This window comes from Microtus oregoni, unplaced genomic scaffold, assembly GCF_018167655.1.
Source record: "Microtus oregoni isolate MIOR12 unplaced genomic scaffold, Mior012 000025F_ref0000491, whole genome shotgun sequence".
Taxonomy (NCBI): Eukaryota; Metazoa; Chordata; class Mammalia; order Rodentia; family Cricetidae; genus Microtus; species Microtus oregoni.
The window spans coordinates 17,337,017-17,355,782 of NW_024543084.1; the positions used below are offsets into that span (position 1 = coordinate 17,337,017).

Genomic DNA, 18,766 nt, shown 5'->3' on the forward strand with positions numbered 1-18,766 from the left:
AAGAGGGTCCTAAAAGAGATGAAAGAAAGATAAACCCAGCTCAAGAGCTCGGCCATAGTAATTTGGGGTCAGGCCTCTTAGACTGCCCCAAATCAGCCCAGCCAGTCCACTCCAAGTTCAAGACTGAGGCAGGCTTTGCTCCTATCTGTATGTGCCTGGTACTCTGTGGGTCTTCTCAGGGGAGCCAGGCCTGGACACCAATTTTCTGAGTACAGCCCAAACCAGAGGCTCTCTAAAGTTGTTCTGGTGACTCCCTAATTCTTCCAAAGGATGCTGCCATGGCCGGGGAGATGGCTCAGTGGGTAAAGGCATGTGCTAACACTGGGACCCACATTGTAAAAGGAAAAAAGTGATTCCCTTCAAGTTGTCCTCTGACCGCCACATGCATGACATATAAATGTTAGAGGGACATGCTGCCAGCCCCACCCTCTTCTCCAGCCCCATTTGGCAGGACACACTAGTGGGGCAGCATCCAACCTGGGGAGGCACTGGTTAAACATTACATGTTTCGCTCATGCCCTTACCACAAGAGCCCCAGGAAATACAGACCACTTACATTGGAAGGTAGGAACTACTCAGGATGCTGGGAAACTGAGGCCCTATGAATTCAAATCCTGAACAGGCCTGGACATATACATCCCTGATACTGCCTCCCACAAGAGCATAAGAAAATCATGCAAGGCCAGGTGGTGGTGGTGCACACCTTTAATCCCAGCACTTGGGAGGCAGAGACAGACAGATCTCTATGAGTTTGAGGTCAGCCTGGTCTACAAGAGTTAGTTCCAGTTGAGCTAGGACTGTTACACAGAGAAGACCTGTCTGGAAAAACCAAAAAAAAAAAAAAAAAAAAAAAGAAGAAGAAGAGGAGGAGGAGGAGGAAGAGGAGAAAGAAAGAGAGAGAGGAAGGAAGGAAGGAAAAAAGAAAGAAAGTCAGTCAGTCAGTCAGTCATGCAAAACTTGTGCTGGCCAGGTCAGCTCATGGTCAGTGCTATTACTGTAGCATTAACTTTACCCCTTCTATGAGTTTCTATTTGTAGGTCCCTATTCCCTTTTCCTAAGTAAGCAAACAATTACCTTTAAACATTCATTAAAAAATGGCTAGGTGACCTGTGAGACCACAGGCTTCCACTACTGGGAAGGAGGTTGCCGGGAGTGGGCTCCAGGAAAACAAGCTTAGTGGTCAAATTGCAGAGCTATCCCATCTAGTAGGCTGGACCTATCCTTCCCTTTGACTGACCTCAGTCTACCTGATGAGGACATCCTGCCACTTGCTATGTAGCCCATCGTGTTTTCCATGGAAGGTAGAGCTGGAAAGAAAGCCCAAGCACTTATTTCTAATCTGTCTCCTGTATGTCTCCATGACAGAGACAGCCTCGCTGATGGACAAGAGGTGTGCCTATGTGAAAATGGCAGGACCAAATGGGACGAAGTATCCCATCAGGCTATGAGCAAGCCCCGCTCATTCAGGGTGGGTCCTGAGGCTGCTGAGTACAGCTCCTGTATCAAAAGGAAACAGTGGACAGATGGGCTAGGGTACAACAGAAGGTTATTGTAGGCTACAGGGAGGAGTGCAGGAAGCAGTACATGTGTATGTGTGCATATACAAGTTTCCCTGAAGACACTGAGAACCCTTGTAATTCAAGGATTTTGGACACATCATGTAATTCAAAGATTTCAGTAGCACATTCCATTTCTATTTCATTTCTATTTAGTGTGTGTGTGTCCATGTGTGCATGTGCATGTTTGTGTGTGTGCATGCCCTGTGTATACTCCCTCAGAGCTCTGAATGCCCTAGTGCTAGAGTTACTGGCCGCCATAAGCCAACAAAGATGGCGGCTGGGAGCTGAACTCAGGTCCTCCTGAAGAGCAGCAACCCCGGCACGTACAGACTCTGAAGGAACAGGGCAGGACTCGCTTTCCTACAGCATGAAGAATGGTGTAAGGAGCCACGGTGCTGATATGAAGTCAGCACATGAGAGCACAACAGGAAACATGGGGTGCCAGGTGTCTGCAGCACAGCTACAGAGAGCCCTTCTCGCTTCCTCAGATCTGTGTCCTTTGATTCTCACAGGTACTGGGGAAACCCAGAGAGGAAGACAGGAAGAAGCCTGTGTGGCCACGGCAGGAGTGTCTGCCTCTGATTTTCCCTCATCTGGTCAGAGGTGAAGTGTTCACCAACCTTTGTTCTGTGCAGAGGATTCCAGGCAGCCCTAGACTACAAGGAGCTCAGGTACAGCCTGGCCCTCAGAGCCTCTCACAATCAGTTAACACAGGCTTTGTCCCTGACTCTGCAAACAGGATTCAAGTGCATTCTGTAAAATCCATTAGTAGTGATTTGAATGAAAATGGTTCCCATAGGTTCCTAGGGAGTGACACTATTAGGAGGTGTGGTTTTGTTGGAGTAGGTGTGGCCTTGTTGGAAGAATTGTGACACCAGGGGTGGACTTTGAGGTTTCAGATGCTCAAGCCAGGCCCAGTGCCACTCTCTGTTCCTGCTGCCTTCAGATCTAGATGTTGAGGTCTCAGCTACATCTCCAGCACCATGTCTGCCTCTGTGCCACCACTCTTCCTGCCATGGTGACAATGGACTAAGCCTCTGAACTGTAAGCCAGCCCCAATTAAATGTTTTCCTTTATAAGAGTTGCTGTGGTCATGGTGTCTCTTCACAGCAATAGAATCACCAAGACACCATTTTACAGATATGAAAACAGTGATTCAGGGAGATGGATTAAACTATTCCATGTAGATACGTCTTTTCATGGCTGCACTCTCTATCCCACTGGGAAGGTAGCACCAGCTTTTTAGCCTTACATAATTCTCATTCTTCCGACCCTCCCTCTTCCTCTCAACTCACCCCCACCCCTCTCTCCTAGTGCACACATAAACATGCTCTTGCTGCTAACCCTCCCTGGAAACCAAAACAGTGCAAGAGCAAAAGCAGTTCTCATGATGTAATTCCTTAAGAGCGCACGGCAGCTGTTATCAGAACCACAGAACAGCCCCATGTCTTTCTCCGCTCATGACAAGAGTCTGGCCTTGTGTGTGTGGGATCCTGGAGAGGGAAAGGAAAAGCCCAGACGTAGCCTGGGCTCCTTCCAGGCATTCAGAACGCTCCTCAACATTTGAGACTCAGGAAACCACAGGATGGCCTGAGATGAACAGGAGACACCAGACACCATGGAGAAGGCAGAATAATCAGTTTTTCCTAAGCCAGTGGAGGATGTTTCAAAGAAAACGCACACACCCAGGCATGCCCAACTACAAGAGTGTGATTTCTTCCAAATGTTGCAAATAAGTACAAAAATGGATCCCAAAGAGGGTGGAAGAGCCACATGCAGGGGTGAACTGGGATGTGCTGTCTCAGTCACTGCACTACAAACAGGCTCTGTGCTGGCTTAGGCACAAAGCTGTGTGGAAGACCAAGGGGAGGGGCCTGAGGCTGCTCTACTTATACTCCTCCACCTGGAGCACTCAGGAGACAGAGGCAGGCAGACCTCTGAGTTCAAGGCTAGCCTAGATCTCTGAGTTCAAAGCCAGGTCTAAGAGTAAGTTCCAGGACAGCCAAGGATACACAGAGAAATCCTGTCTCAGAGAGAGGGGGGGGGGGGGAGGGGAGAGGGAGAGGGAGAAAGAGGGAGAGAGAGAGAAAGGGAGTGAAAGGGAGAGAGAGGGAGAGAGAGAGAGGGGGGGGGGGGTCACAAGCATGGGCTCTCTTGAACCAAGGCCACCATGAGTCAGACCTGCTATGGCCAAGAGGCAGGGGAGGCCTCAGGATGCTCGGAGGCATTAAGAGAGCTCTAGGAACAGGAGCGAGAGTGAGATGAGTAAAGTCAGGCCGAAATACCCCAGACACCCATAAGCCCTGGGAAGCCCATAAAGAAGGCTCCCTTCTGCATTGAGGACATGGTGCCTAGAATCCAACATTCTGGTCCTTCTCCAACTCTATAAGGCTCTCATTCAATCCTGTGCTTGATCTTAGTGATTCAAAGAACATCTGCCTTGGGACTAGGCCCATGATGTCACCTGAAGGAGAAGGACCACAGTCTCTGCCCATCAAGTACAGAGATGCCTCTATGCATCTCTCTACCTAGGTATCTATGTAGCCAAGTCTCCTCCTGATACCCAAGCCACCCAAATGCCCCCAAGCAGTCGCCGCCCATGGCATCCCTGCCTCCACACAAGTAACCCATGACAAGGAACCCCTTGTCAGTGCAGATCCTGAACCTACAAGGCATACAGTAAAGGGGTGCATTTTCCTACATACAAAGCCTAGGTAGGAGCCTCTTTAATCAGAGAGCCCTGAACTGGGGTACCTGGTGCTAGACTGGCTCACAATGAGGCTTGTGTTCTCATCAGCCACTCCTCCTTCTGTAACCAAGTTCCTCTTCTAGAAACCACAAGGCTAGGGGTAGGATGGTGAATCTGGACACCCAGATTCTAAGGTCTCCTTGACAAACATCATGAGCACTGTCCTAGGGCCTCACAACGAGGACCTGGAGGAGGGGAAACTATCCACAGAGGACACGGTAGGCAGACCAGCTCAGGCAGCAGAAAACTACCTGAGCAGAGGACCACAGGGTGTCTGTCACCTCTAAGAGAGGCCGGGGCAGGAGGCAACCCAGCCTACACTCGACAGGGCATTGCAGGGGTGAGAGGTGTGTGAAGGTCCACATGTGTTTGAGGACAGGTAACATTTTCACAGCACATGCCATAAATTGATTTTGCTTTCCAATGCATGAAACACACCCCTGCATCTGCTTTCTCCTTTCCAAGCCTTGTTGAAAGAAACAGAGACTTAAAATATGAATAAAAACCAGTTTCAGCTCCAAAATACAGGGAAGGAAGACATGAATGGACCAGGATCTCTTATGAAGCAAACAGGACTCCATCGAGGGGACTGAGTGCTGGGCCTCTGGTCTCAAGGTCATTTCCTTTCCACCACCAACAGTCAGCTTAGAAACACAACAGCACAAAACAAAAGTCCAGGACAGGACTGTTAAAGGTATGTACAGAAATCATCTGAAGAAAATTATAAACTCTTAGTAAAAGGCTTTTTAAGGGCCTAAGATGTCTCAGGGGCAAAGCACCACCAAACCTGACAACCTGAGTTTGTTCTCTGAGACACACAGTATAAGGAGACCTCTGTAAACTGTCCTTTGATCTTCACACACATACACACACTCATACACACTCATATACACACTCACATACACACTCATATAGCACATATACACATACATATACACACATATATACATACATACACACACACTCATACACACATACATATACATACGCTCATACAATATGATAAATATAGTTTTTAAAAAAGAGTTCTAGGGGCTGGAATGGCTCAGTGACACTGGCTGCTCTTGCAGAAGACCCAGGTTCCACTCTCAGCATCCACATGGTGGCTGACAACTATCTGTAACTCAGATCCAAAGGATCTGATGCCCTCTTCTGGCCTCTGTGAGCAGTGCATGCACACGGTACACATACACACATTCATGCAGGCAAAACACTCATACGCATAAAATAAAATAAACCTTTTTAAAAAAAATTTAAAGACTTTTCACTCTCCTGAAGACAATACCAAAAAGCCAACAATTCTTCCCAATTAATCTACAAATAAGACAAATGCAACTTCACTCTAAATCCAAAGAGGATTCCTTTTAGAACTAAACAACTGATCCAAAAATTTTATCTGGAATAATAATTAAAAGTAGCTTGGAAGTTCTCAGGGAGAAAAGTGTGATAAGAGCGCTGGCCTGTCAGGAAGCCACAGCTTCTGAGAAGAGGCCGCGAACAGACGAGCAGCAGGAAGAGGCCTGTGAACCAGCTATTTTTAAATAGGTATAGAAAACACTGGAGCAGCACAACACCTAGCGGAGAGAAGTAGTTGCACACTTGAAGGGTGGCTCACAGGATTTATTTTTTATTTTTATTTTATTTATTTATTAAAGATTTCTGCCTCCTCCCCGCCACCGCCTCCCATTTCCCTCCCCCTCCCCCGATCAAGTCCCCCTCCCTCATCAGCTCGAAGAGCAATCAGGGTTCCCTGACCTGTGGGAAGTCCAAGGACCACCCACCTCCATCCAGGTCTAGGAAGGTGAGCATCCAAACTGCCTAGGCTCCCACAAAGCCAGTAGGTGCAGTAGGATCAAAAACCCATTGCCATTGTTCTTGAGTTCTCAGTAGTCCTCATTGTCCGCTATGTTCAGCAAGTCCGGTTTTATCCCATGCTTTTTCAGACCCAGGCCAGCTGGCCTTAGTGGGTTCCCGATAGAACATCCCCATTGTCTCAGTGTGTGGGTGCACCCCTCGTGGTCCTGAGTTCCTTGCTCGTGCTCTCTCTCCTTCTGCTCCTGATTTGGACCTTGAGATTTCTGTCCGGTGCTCCAGTGTGGGTCTCTGTCTCCTTTCATCGCCTGATGAAGGTTAATATTCATGAGGATGCCTATATGTTTGTCTTTGGATTCACCTTCTTATTTAGCTTCTCTAGGATCGTGAATTATAAGCTCAATGTCCTTTATTTATGGCTAGAAACTTGTGCAACCACTCTGGAAAGCAGTGTGGCGGTTTCTCAGGAAATTCGGGATCAACCTACCCCTGGACCCAGCAATACCACTCTTGGGAATATACCCAAGAGAGGCCCTATCATACAACAAAAGTATATACTCAACTATGTTCATAGCAGCATTGTTTGTAATAGCCAGAACCTGGAAACAACCTAGATGCCCTTCAATGGAAGAATGGATGAAGAAAGTATGGAATATATACATATTAGAGTATTACTCAGCAGTAAAAAACAAGGACTTCTTGAATTTTGCATACAAATGGATGGAAATAGAAAACACTATCCTGAGTGAGGTAAGCCAGACCCAAAAAGAGGAACATGGGATGTACTCACTCATATTTGGTTTCTGGCTCACAGGATTAAAGAGACTCCAGGCAAGAAGACTGGGGCTCTGTGTGGCAATTTGGCGCCACCTGGTGGCCAGTTGATTAAATGAACAGTGATATCCCAACAGTGTCAAGGAGGTCAGATTCATCAAGGTGCACAATTGTATGAAACCATGTCTGCCTCTAGACGGCAACAGCAAGGGACTAGGGTGTCAGAGTCAGGGTAGAATCTATTTAGCTGGCTTGAATTTTAAATAATAGGTGTATAATGATTTCTTATTACAAATTAATTCATTGCAACTGACAATATTTGGTTGTTATCACAGGACAGAAGTGGAGGAACAAGAGGGCTGGGCAGCACAGATCCAGAACTTAGGCCATTAGCAGTAAGTATGGTGGACCCCTGAAGGAGTGCCAGGCCTCAGGACACAGAATGTGGGGCTGGGTCAGTAGGACTACCTGGAGTAAGACCCAAGAACTTGGCTGCACATCTTTATCCCCATCCTCAGTGGCTCATGAGCTTCAAACTTTACTGATTGAAATGGTGCCACAGTGCCTTCTGAATAGCCCCACAGTGACTGAGACACTTCCTGGGGAAGAGAAATAGACTGGTCACACTGAATAGCTATCCCCTCTGTGTGTGCCTCTGTTGAGAGCTGCCCCTCCCTTCTGAGTTAGCCGTGAGCTCTGTCCCAAAAGCTATCCTATCTCCATACCATTAGGTGACAAGGCTCAAGAACCCAGCAATCCTAGGTTTGAATTCTGGGTCTGTTGCTAAGAATTCTGCTACCTCTGGACTCCAATTTTCCCTCTTTAAGGTGGGCTCAGATTGCATTTTCATGCAGCCATGGTGAGAATCAAACAATAGTGATGATTGGCCACCAAGAGGGCAGGTGGCAGGCCCTTCTGTGTAGCAAGTTCCTTCACCAAAATCACCTTTGTGGAAAGTACAGGTGGTGGCCTGACCAGGATGGTCCCAGCCTTCACCCCAGCCAGGTGCTGTGTGCCCTGGACAGTGAATCAACAGACAGAAGGGGCACTGTCCGTGCAAAACTACAGCTAACCCCCCCCCATACCCCAGACCTTGGTTCTCCAGCTATAAAGTGGAGAATACCAAAACTCTGGGAAGAGCCAGTGCTCATAAAGTCACCAGTGCCCAGCTCAGCTTGGAGGTGATACCTGGGATCAGGAAAGAATGACAGCTCACAGTGAGCTCAGTGAAGCCAGATGGATGCTGGAGGAGGAACCTGGGCTCGCTAGCCAGTACACCCTTCCCACAGGCTTCCAGCAGACAAACGTACCCAGCCAGGGAATTCTGGCAGCTGTTCCGCAGCAATAGTCCAGCTGAAGATTGTGCCATCCTTGCATCCTGCCCACTAGCAAGAGCTAGCAAAGGTGCTGCCAGGGAAGGATCCTCCCGGGGAGCTTCAACAGCTATGGCCACTGAAGACCATGGGGTCCAAGGAAGGGAGCAGACTGAGGTACCAAACCACTGAGAATCACAGACCCTGCAGGACATGTCCTGTGCTAGAATTGCCTCCTCAACCAACTCTCCCCGCCCTAACCCTTGGCAATGGCTCCACCGTTCATGCAGACTTCCAAAACGTGCACAGACTGTGGGAGCCACCAGGCTACTCAAGATGCTTCCTAAGAAAGCCTCCCTTGGAGCAGTGACTTGCTTGCAGAATGAATGGACAGAACACACAGAAACTTTATAGAAGATGCTGAAAGCTGTCTGCAACTGAACAGTGCAGCTTTAGGGGTTAAAATATTAAGTCAGTGAAAGAACTGAAAATAATGGAAAATCTGAGGAAGAAATACCTCAACAGCCAAGGCTGTAATGGAAAGAGATGGAAATGGTGAATTATTGTGTGAGCTGCCTGGGTGCCTCGAGCAGGAGTGGCACAACAGAAGATCAATAGGAGAAAATTTGACCACACTACACAACAGCACAGCTTGGTTCTTCAGAGTGCTGGAGTGACTGTGCACACACTAAGGCCAGTGCTTAGATCCCTAAATCCCAAGAAGAGGAGAGTTTCTTCTTAGTGGGAAAAAAAGAAGAGGGTTTTGCTTTCCTGGGTGCTGTAACTGCAAAGTGCAAGGAAGAGGCCATACCTGTCACACACAGCCAACATTTGCCCAGCTGTCCTTCCGGAAGAAAGCCACTTTATCAAGGGAGAGGGACACCAGGACTTTTGGTACCTGAATCCAATGGTGGGGCAGAATGTGCCTGAGAAAGGGAAGAGTGCCTGTAGCTCAGTCTGCAGCACTGCCTAGTGTAGCTCTGAGCTGGAAATTGTTAAATTGTTACAAGTTTCTTAAAGCACCAGAGACCTACTATACAGGAGATAATAACAGGCTCAAGGGAAAGCTTGTATCACACTCTGCAAAACTTAAGGATTTGAAATGAGGGATGAGGGAGTGGGGAAAAGGATGTTTCATCTCTAGCACCCTCACCACAGGCAAGGGAAACATGGAGCAAAGTCTTTTCTGTTACAGAAAGAGGGCTAAAGGCTCAGCTGTGTTTGCTGGGGATGAAAGCTGTATTGTATATAATAATTCAGGCCTGGGCTTGGCACATGGGCTAGGTTTCCCCTATGTGGCAGTGGCTGAAACTCTGAGTTAATGCTATCACATAGAGAAGTAGAGAGCCGGGGTTGGCCGTGGCAGAAAGGGAATGTGATTAGCCTGTTTCATACCCTTGCAGCCATGGTCTTTGTTTATCTGGTTTACTGGGTTTGACTGTTGTTTTTTCAGTTAAAACAGGAAGTCCATTTTTATTAAGAAAATTTAGAATCAAGGAGCACTCTAGGTAGGTAATACGCCATTTCTGTCATTTACTGCTTCTTTTGAGATTGTATTGATAAACATGTTTAAATGGAGGACTGAGATAAAGGATGGAGCACACTGCCCCCATATGGCCCCTCCTGTCTCTAGACATCCCATTGCTCCTGCATCTGAGCCAACCTCCACTCTGCTGCCCGATGGGCCTCAGTCAATGTGGGGACATTGAGTTTTCTCAGAACAGAGTTGTGGATAACTAAAGCTGTTAGGATAAGGCTTTGGGTGGTGCCTGAGTGACCCTCTTCTGGATATCCTAGAGGGGTGGGCCAAGGATGTGGCCTGGCTGTGACCCAATACAGAGAGGAAGAAGACACACAGTTCATGACATATTTGATGAGTGCTATAGAGAAATCTGGATGCAGTGTTAGCCTGGAAAAGGACACACAGTAGAGACAATGAAGGAGGGGTCCAAAAGGAAGAAGTGACCTTTCAAGTAAGGCACCACAGCAGGAATAGATGAGGGTGGCATTGAGGGGAAAGAGCCAGGCCTCTCTGCCAAGGCCCCACAATATGCCAACTCTGATCACAACTGGGTCAGAGTGTTTTCTCCTTGCTCACAATAGTATCCTTAGCACGTGTTCAGGTGGGCCCACAAGGGTAAGTTGCCAGCCTGTGACCTTACTAGGGATGTACATGAGCCCAAATGTCCTAGGTTGGCAAGGCTGGGCAGTCCCTTCCAGCATTGTAGGCAAATGGGCAGCTACAGCACCTCCCAAAATGCTACTGAGACTCAGCAGCAAACAGCATGGAGGAACCATGTTCAGAGCCAGGCTGACCAGGGCTAAACACACTATGTCACTTGCTTGCTGTGTGGCTTCTAAGAAATTCTCAGCTGAAGTCTACTTTCCTTCTTGTCCCTCACTGTAAACCAAGAGATCTTTCCAACAACCTCCTTGGCAAAGCAACTCCACACAGGCGGGTGCGTTTTAGGGAACCTGCTTAAGAGCTGCGTCAATTCTCCACAGCACAGCTGGCCACATAGCTTTACCTCTGCTCCTCGGGAGCAAAACTGACAAGGGATGAAGCTGTTAGAAGAACCTGGAAAATGCTGTTCCAGCATGGCCTTTAACACTTTGGTGGCTGCTCCTAATCAAATAGAATCTCGACACTACTTCAGAAATCTACTCTACCTCTTGCCACACTCTTTCCTCCCTTCAAGGCCATGGCCACAAGGGGTAGAAGTTGGGAGCTCATGTTAGTGTCAGTACAGTGACATTAAGGTGCTCCTGTGCGAGAGACTTTGAGCAAGACACAGACCTGCCTTCAAGGAACTAGGGTCTAGGCAGAGTAGACTGAAAGATAAAAATACAAAGCAGGGCATAATGCAGAGTGTAGCCAGGGCCATGAGATGAGGTTCAACAAGCACCATGAATGGTTAAAGGAAAGAGTGTCCATGAACTGGGTGGACAGAATCTGGAGCATAAGTGTGACTGACTGTGAGTGGAGAGGGAATGACCAGCACACTACAGTCCCTAGAAGATAACAGTCACATCTACTCATCTTCAACTCCACCTAACCCATCACTCGAGAGCCACCTGTAACTCATACAGTGACCTCAGCGGCCCTCTCTAGCCGAGGGTCCATGGCAGAAACAATTTAAGGTGAAGAAAGGAGCTGACCTGGACAGCGAGGGCCATCTATGGTGAGTCTACACCCCTGACTGGAGAGAAGAAGGGGCATCTGAGTAGACAGTAACAGGACAAAAGCATGACAGCCATCAGAGTGGTCACAAGTAATCACCATGAGGGAACAGAGGCAAAATGATAACACCCCCAACATGAGAACCAGAGGAAACCCCACAGCTTGATCTGGGAAGAAGGGAGCTTGTGCCAATCAACATTCTGTCATCATAAGACAAAAACTATGGTGACAGATTTACAAAGAGAAAATAATTGGCTCATAGTTCTGCATGTTTCATTCCAGATCAAGTGAGGGCAGAATGTCACTAAGGGACCATTAAATTAGAGCAAACTGCTCTCCTCATGAGCAAGGAAGCAGAGCCAAAAAGAAGGTAAAATGTAAGGTACCATAATCTTCATCTAGGGCAGTCCCACACTGACCTAACCCTCCTGCTATGCCCTACCTCTAATGGTCCCACTACCACCTTCAAACAGGTCATCCTAGGGACCAAGCCTTTTAACAGTGACGTCTGTAGGGCCCTCATGGATAGCAAACCTCTAGCCCCACTGTGAACATGCTTACCAAGGATGCCTGATGTTCCCTCAGCCTACTAGGCACACTAACTACAGCCCTGCTGGTTCACCTGTAACAGGGAACATCTGCTCAAGGAGAGGGGCTCTGTGACCCCTGAGTAGCAGGCCACACCACCCCATCCACTGCAGAGTGCTATTGTGGAAAGCTGATGTTCCATGGGGTTGTAAATTGCTTTTCCAAGCCCATCCAACTCAGAACAAATCAATGCTTTGAGGTCTGGCTTCAACCTGGTCTTTGAAATGTTATATGCACTACCTATGGATTGATATCTGATATTACCATTAGCATATCAGATAGCAATGCCCATCCTAAAATCATAGGCATTGATCCTCTATGGCCACAGCTCTCTTTTCCTACCTCACTTAGGATGCAGGATTGACATGGGGAATTGGCCTCAAAGAAAAACACTGGCAAATGCATCAGGTGGGTCAAAACCAGATCAGAGTCCAAAGGCTCTACCCAGCAAGGAAGGCGTTCCAGAGTCCAAGGGTAGAACAAAGCTTTAGCCCCAGAGTGTGAGGCTGTCTGCAGGGAGCAGGGGCAGGGCTTGGAGTGCAAGGTGACAAGGCAGCCCATGAGCCATCTCACTACAAACAGTGACAGCAGGCATGGCTATTCTTGTTTATTTCTACCCTCCCCCAGGAATATTTCAAAGTGCCCTCTCTCTGTTCTGCTCCCTACACCTCACACCTCACTCCACCCCTGCTCACTCCAGGTGGGTAGCTCACTTGTCTCCCTCAGCTCTTTTAACCCAGTCCTCCTCTCCCAACTCAAGGAGGGCCTCTGTCTAAAGCCCAGGACCCACCCAGGGCCTAGGGTCCATTCTGAGCTCTCAGGCAACCGGCCCTGTGCACACTCTCCACTCTGCTCTCCTGGTGACACCTCTCTCTATCTTGTCTACAAGAGCAGAGCAGCACAATCCTTGGACACCAGGCTGCTTCTCTACCAGCTACCATGGCCCTCCTCATTCCCCTCTCCCAGCAACTCTCACCTAACCACTGAGGTAGCACTGGACCCCACAGCCACAGCTTCATGACTAGGCTAGTGTCATAAAGCCCCTCTGCCTTAGGTCAGCTCTGGTAGGGCTCACAGCCCCAGGTCTAAGCACTTTCTCTAGCCTTGGCATTCCTCTTCTCTCCCAGTCCCTTGGCCTCTGTGGCCTCAGCTCACTGACTGCTCTGTGCAAACCAGAAGACCAGCTGCTAACCTCTCACCTGCTTCCCACCACCCTCTCTTATCCCATAATCATGCATGCTTGCATACTAAGGACACCCACCCCGCCGGAACACCACAGAACCCTTCATACACCCACTTGCCTGGTGGCCCCTTCCCACAGCCAGGCCACCATAAAGGGTACCCCTTCTGCTATGACTCTAATCTCAACTCATCTAACTTTCTCAACATTCACTATGGCCAGTTTATATTTTTTTAAAGCACTTCTAACATATGTAAATATATTTGTAAATTAAACATTTACTCTGAGGTACATTTTAAAGCATCTACATATATTGTAAAATGAATACAAAGATTATAGAGATAAAGATATGAGTATGTTAAGACAATTGTACATTATTCACTTCTAAAATACTTAAATAATGAAAGCAATTTTCTTTTCTCTCTTTTCTTCTTCTTCTTTTTTTTTTTTTTTTTTTTTTTGGTTTTAAAAGACAGGGTTTCTCTGTGTAACAGTCCTGGCTGTTCTAGAACTCACTCTGCTCTGTAGACCAGACCACCTGCCTCTACCTCCCAAGTGCTTGGATTAAAGACATGTGAAAGCAATTTTCTTAATGTTTGCATAAACTTGTTCACAGAAGCACACAATACTAAGGGTAGACCTCAAGGAATTTTCACTTATAACAGCAGGTATGTGAAGATCATGACCCAGCTCTAAGGGGCACCCACTACTGTGGTTTCTGTTAGCATGGATTCACCTTGTGTACTCCTAATCCATCTAAGGGGCGCATGCAGTGTATGTACCAGTGTCTGTGTGGGAATGAATGTTGTAATTCACCCAGATTTTCCAGCTGAATTGGCGTTCACTGGCCCCTTGTGACTCTGGCGTTTCATCAAGGAACCACCATCCTACTAGGATCCTAATAGAATGTCTGTCCATGCTATTACTGACAAGCTCTGGCCTTGCTTCCCATTTGGGCAATTAGAGTCAGTGCTGCTGCCAACATTGCGGAGCAAGGCTTCTGGGACACACCTGCCTGTCATTCTCTGTGTCAGTCTCAAAGCTGGCTTGGTGGAGCCAAGCCTCAATTTGGGGGTGGAGGTTGTGTCTGGCTTTAGGGACAATGCTGGTTTTCAAGGTGGCTAAGCCAGCTTACACTCCCATTGGCATGGATAGAAATTTGCCTGCTCCATGGTCTTTTCTCCTTCCTACTAGCTATTCCGGTGAAGAGGTGTTCACAGTCACTTTAGAGAAGGGAACAGTGACAGGCCTCTCAAACTTACAGACCTGAGGTGAGTACGAGCCAAGTGTGATATGGTTTTAGTTATTTCTTCATAAAACCCTGAGAAGAGGTCACTACAGCACTGCGGGAAAGGACACATAGGCCAATTCAAATGCAAGAGGGATCCACAGAAGAAAGTGGAGACAAATACAGCCCAAGAGCTGAGAGCAGGATGGTGATGATCCCATTGTTTTCTCACTTTTTCCACAACTAATATTTAATAAATAAAGATTTTAAAACAGAATTTATGGGACCCAAACTCACTCTTTAAAACTCTGGAGTTCAGTGGTTCTCACATAGTCCGTGAGGGCCTTGGTCATCACTGCTTGCCATTTACAGAACTTTCGTCACCGTCTTCCAAAACCCTCTGCCCACACACTAGTTAGCCCTTCACCAGCCCTCCAGTCACTGACCCACCTTCTGCGTCTACGGCTCTGCCTCTTCTGGACACATCACACAAATGGAATCATGCCCCCCCTTTTACCATGACTGTTTCTTGTCCACCCACACTACAGTACCAAGCTGCACTAGTGTAACAATCTGCTGTGTGCAGCTCAAGGGGCCCACACCCTGGACATTCTCCCATCCATTCATCAACTGACAGGTATTTGGGGTGTCTTGGTTCTATTACAATGCAGCTAAGAACACCTGTCTCTTGGGTATACACTTCAGAGTGGAATGGCTAGGTCACAGGGTAGCTCAAGATTCAACTGAATATCATTGTTGTGTTTTCCAAAGACTATGCACTGGAACAAAGGTGCCCATGAAACTGCCCCACAAGACAGTACTCCCAAAGAACTGCCTTGAAAGCAGCTCAGGTAGGTGGCATACCTGTTCAGCATGACATGAAACAGAAGGCACATACCCAGACACACTAGATGGCTGGAAAGGGCTGCCAAACTTCAGCCCAGCTCTCTGAAGAGCATTCTCATGCAGGGGCTTTGCTTGGAGCTGGATCCCGCTCCTGCCTTAACTTTATCACTTTATGTTTCATCTTCTTTCAATAACTATTTCGTGTTTTATTTTATGATCACAGTCATAATTATTGAGAAGTGGCTGAGGCCTGGAATGGCTCCACTCTGCTGGTCTTTTCCCATTGTCACAGTGCATGTGATTTGGGGTCTGACTCACCTCTCAATTGCTGAGCATACCTTCTATCAGATTTTCCCCCAGGAACAGTGTTAGTGTGGGTGTAGCAGAAGCTACACATAAAAGGTGGGTGCTGGAATACCTGAAGGGTCCCTGTTACAATCAGATGTGAACTGAAACTCGGCTAGACAGCAAACACTCATCGGGCATTATTCCTTCCCCACAGCCGGATGGCACTGCTCCACTGGCCCTAGGCAGCTCCACTGCGCGTCAACTCTGTTGACAGGGTATTTTTTCTCTGAAGGGTTCTTTGGCAAGGGTGTAAATTGTGTCTGTCTTTGAAATTAAAATTTCACCTAGAAATCATGGGTTCATTTTTGCTTTTTGTCTGGTTCACAGTCATCCCTTACAATCTGCAGACTTGGGTCTTTTTCTGGTTTTATAATTGAGGATTCTTTCTAATGCCCCATCCAGACCTCCAGCTTAGGCACTCTGGAGGACACACACTGACCCATCTCGTCCAAGCCTCCCCTCAGTTTTCTTCCTCCTGTCCCAGGATGCTCAGCAACTTCTGACGCTGACGTGTGATTTACTTTCTAGCATCCTTCGGTCAGTAAGTCCCTTCCTTCTCTTCTCAGCCTGTTGTCTTATCTCTCAGGGCATTTCTGACTTCCCCAAGAGAGCAACATTGATGATAGGATACCTGCTCCAGTTTCATGGGCAAACTTCCTTACGGGCTGATTCTTCTTGGTGCATCTCTCTGGGGTTAGTTTTTCTGCCTTTTCTACCTGTCCATTCTTTGTTTTCTGGATTGCTTATTTTGAGATAGGGTCTCACACTGTAGCTCATGTTGGCCTCAAATGTCTAAGGTTGGAATGCAGATGGAAAGACTAGAGCTCCAGCAACCATCTTAGGCCATGAGATAGCCTCAGACTTAGAAAGTACTTAGGTCTATGACCCAGCATGCTCCTTACCTACTTTGAGCCAATAACTTCCTAACTTTTCACATATGAAGAAGAAAGTTGTATCTTATTATGTCTTTATTCTCTTGCATTTCTTTTTTTGTTGTTGGTGGTGGTGGTGGTTTTACTTTGTTTTTTTGAGACAGGGTCTCTCTTTATAGCCTTGGTTGTCCTGAAATTCACTCTGTAGACCAGGCTGGCCTCAAGTTAGAGATCCAAATGCCTCTGCCTCCTGAGTGCTGGGATTAGAGACGTGCACCACCACTGCCCAGCTTCTCTTGCATTTCTAACACTTGTGGCCCAACCCAAAGAATAACAGTTAAATGAGAAAGTGACTCACAATAGCTACAGCCATATGATGCTCAGCCTTCATTACCCACTTGACTGGATTTAGAATCCCACTCAGAAGTCTCTGAGGACATTTGTGGAGAGGTTTAAGTAACAAGGAAAGACTCTAAATGTGGGCAGCACTATCCCTGTCCTGCAGTCTGGGGCTGAATAGACGTGAACCAGAATTCACCTCTCTGCTTCTGAGTGGCAGACAAGGTCATGACTTCCTGCCACGGTGGACTATATCCCTTACACGGTGAGCCAGTTCAAACCTCTCCTTCCTTAGGTGCCCCCACTCAGGCATTTTGTTAACAGCAATGAAAAAAGGTAACCAACTCAAGTGATCTCTAGTCTCCATCAACAAAGTCTCACAAAATGTTTACACCTATCAGCCAAACACATTGAAAGAAACAAGAATCTGTACAAATGAAGATGATTTCACTGCTTTAAAAAATTAACATACTGGAGGTGGGAATTTCCATCAGTGGTGTGCTTGCCTAGCAAGCACAAGGTTCTGGATTAGGTACCCAGTACCAAAGGAAGAAATTGACATTTTAACCAACTCATTTTCCCAAATGAACAGCATCATTTTATCATGTTTTATAAAATATCCTATAATCATGCTACATCTTTTTTTTTTTTTTTTTTGGTTTTTCAAGACAGGGTTTCTCTGTGGCTTTGGAGCTTGTCCTGGAACTAGCTCTTGTAGACCAGACTGGTCTCGAACTCACAGAGATCCGCCTGCCTCTGCCTCCTGAGTGCTGGGATTAAAGGTGTGGGCCACCACCGCCCGGAATCATGCTACATCTTTACCAACATTTAAAATATATCTTGTCATTGCTATTTAAACGCTCTGGGAAGAGCCAGAAACTGATTGACTTTAATTTATTTAGTCTATTCATTCACTACCCATTGGCAAAGGTTACTCTGTAACAAGCACAGTTACAAAAATGAAGTTTTGGGGTAAAGGTAGGGAGCAATCCTAATCCCACCTACCATGTATGCCAGCTCAGACACAGGGAGGGGGTGAGGAGTCATGGAAACATTTTGTCCTCGTTACCCAGGCAGGGATGGGAATGTCTTCCCCTCTCCTTCACAGCCATCTTAGACCCGCCACCAAGGTTTGGGGGTCTTGTGCATCATTTCCCATCACACGTGTTTTCTGTGACTTCCTACATTAGTTAATATGAACCACCATGCTCCCCTACTACACTCAACACTGTCTGTGCCTGTGAATCTGGTTTTCCTTCTCTTGTGCACATGTTCACACAGCTGAACTTGATGACACTGATTTCACACCTGTGTCCGACTGGTTTGACTCAGTGGAACTGTCTGAAAAGGTGTTCAGGTGATGGGAACGCCATCACCATCATCTACACATCACTAGGCATCTTGTCCATATAACATACCATGAATCCGTACAATGACTGTCTAAGGTGGGTACTGCTATCGCAGACACTGAAGATGAACAAACAGCTGGTAGCCAGTTTATCCAAGCACCTGAGCTGCAGGAACAGAAAGATCAATCACAAATTTATGGTCAAGTTGGGGTACACATTAAGACCACTGACAAATATGAAATAAGAATTGGTGTGAAGGTTAGGCAGGTAAAAGTGCGTACTTGCTACATAACTCTGAGCTTGATCCCCAGATTCCACATGGAAGAAGAAAACAAGACTAAGCTGTCCTCCTCCACCTGTGTACCATGTATACATGCGTGCGCACGCACACACACACACGCACACACACACACACACACACACACACACACACACCCCATAGAAAACTGACTCCCAGAGTTGTACTGGTACACCATGTATACACACACACACACACCATATACTTGCACACACAATAATAATAAAATAAAATAAATGTTAATTAAAAAATTAAAATCGCCAGGCAGAGGTGGCACACGCCTTTAATCCCAGCACTCGGGAGGCAGAGGCAGGCGGATTTCTGTGAGTT

The 18,766-nt window shown here is 47.1% G+C and overlaps 1 protein-coding gene across 7 annotated transcripts in view; it reads right to left on the reverse strand.

Annotated features, from left to right (window-relative positions):
* The window catches only part of Ralgps1 (Ral GEF with PH domain and SH3 binding motif 1), a 237,828-nt gene that overhangs the window by 206,379 nt on the left and 12,683 nt on the right, over positions 1 to 18,766 (reverse strand). Inside the window, exon 2 of one of the 7 annotated variants that reach the window (XM_041674125.1) lies at positions 18,208 to 18,303. The exons of the other annotated variants lie outside the window; for them this stretch is intronic. The gene's annotated coding sequence lies outside the window, so the exon portion shown is untranslated. The remainder of the gene's footprint in view (positions 1 to 18,207; positions 18,304 to 18,766) is intronic. 7 annotated transcript variants of the gene reach the window in all.